General features: G+C 35.6%; 1 long non-coding RNA gene across 2 annotated transcripts; it reads left to right on the top strand.

Moving 5' to 3' along the window:
* Window positions 1-141: 141 nt before the first annotated feature.
* LOC144514748 (uncharacterized) lies at window positions 142-1,550 on the top strand. 2 transcript variants are annotated; one of them, XR_013501553.1, is made up of 4 exons: window positions 142-165; window positions 628-666; window positions 756-863; window positions 1,033-1,550. It is a non-coding gene; the product is annotated as an uncharacterized LOC144514748 (long non-coding RNA). The 2 variants fall into 2 exon arrangements; XR_013501554.1 differs by having other exon boundaries at window positions 753-863.

The raw sequence follows: 1,550 nt of genomic DNA, 5'->3' as shown, positions 1-1,550 counted from the left end.
TTCTTCTGGCAGCAGCACAGCATCTCTCCCTCCCTCTCCATACAAAAACATCCAAATAGAGCTTGTTGATCAGCTACATTCAGGCTGGGAATCTAACGTCAGCCCAGGCCTATCTCCACATTCATATTGAAAAAATACCACGCGCAATACACTTCAATGTTAAAGGTAAGATTATAAAAATCCTGTGTTCTGTATTCTTTTTATATATGTTAACATCATAATTGGCAAAAAGAGCACAGATTATCATTTTAAAACCATAGAGTGATACCATTTTTCAAGGTAAAATCAGACATGAACTTATCTTGATTTTGTTAAAAGGCAGTGATGATTCTCATGATGACAGACAGGAAGTCTGAAAGTAAGATTCTCTTTCACATTTCTTTAGTTGTGCAGAGTGACTGCTAGTCCTTTTAAGATAAAAACATTGTGTCTATCCTAACTTTGGTTGATGTTCTCACAGTTCTCAAGCCCGTAAATGAAAAACAGTCATAAACGTCTTTCTATATTTGCTAATTTATGAATTGCCCAAAAAGAACACATGTGGCTATTTGAAAAGATTCCAAATAAGAGTGATACAATATTTCAAAGTATAATCAAAAGTAAATGTATCTTTTATTTTGTTAAAAGGCAGCAATGAATCTCATGACGACGACAGGAAGTCTGAAAGTAAGATTCAACATAAAAGATTTAATGTTCTCACAGTTCCTGAGCCAGTAAATGGAAACAGAGTCATTCTATTCTCTTTCTTTCAGCAGAGTCTGATGGAACAGCAAAGCTGATGAGTTTGATCCTGGGCGCTCTGACTCTTCTCCTCTTAATGGTCATCATTGGTCTGGTTGTTAAAAACAGGAAACTTCAGAAAGGTACTTCCTGAAAGCTACTCTTTCTATCTTGTTTTCTATTTTTATTTTATTACTTCTCTAAAATTGTGTAAATATGTTGAAAGAAAAATGTTCAATCAGAATAAGAGCAATGTAGTGATGAATAATGATTGTCAGTGACCTGATTGGACGTTTTGTCTCTTTCATTCAGCTGCCAATGAAGAACAGAATCCACAACAGCCTCAGGTGAATCAACTTTTATCATTTACTTTCATTTGTTTTATCATTTTAAATTGTGTCAAGTCATTATTTTGTTCAAGATTAGTGAGTGTGAATATTCTCTTTGACAGAACCCGGGCCTCTGAAGAGCTGAACTACGCAGCTGTGGCTTTCCGTCCAAAAACAAGAAAAACAAGAGAAGTGGAGCCCAATGTTGTGTATGCTTCTACTAGATAGACTCAGGAAGTGACGAGAAAAGCTGTTCAGAGTAAACTTGATGCTTTATCATATTCATCTGCAGATGGTGGACACGAGGACTGACATCACTTTGTCAAAAGAAGGACAAAAGATGTGCAACCTTCTTCCTAATGCCAAGTTTGAATTTGTATCTCTTTTAAAGATGTAATTAGTGCACATCAATACAGAAAGACAGCAGTGTGTCTATGCTGGTATGAAGAATACAATTCAAGAGATACAGCAGCAATCCAGTTTCACATTTGACTTAAAAAT

Source organism: Sander vitreus, unplaced genomic scaffold, assembly GCF_031162955.1.
Source record: "Sander vitreus isolate 19-12246 unplaced genomic scaffold, sanVit1 ctg685_0, whole genome shotgun sequence".
NCBI lineage: Eukaryota > Metazoa > Chordata > Actinopteri > Perciformes > Percidae > Sander > Sander vitreus.
Note: the sequence above shows the minus strand (reverse complement) of the source record. Positions and strands in the feature narration are given on the sequence as shown.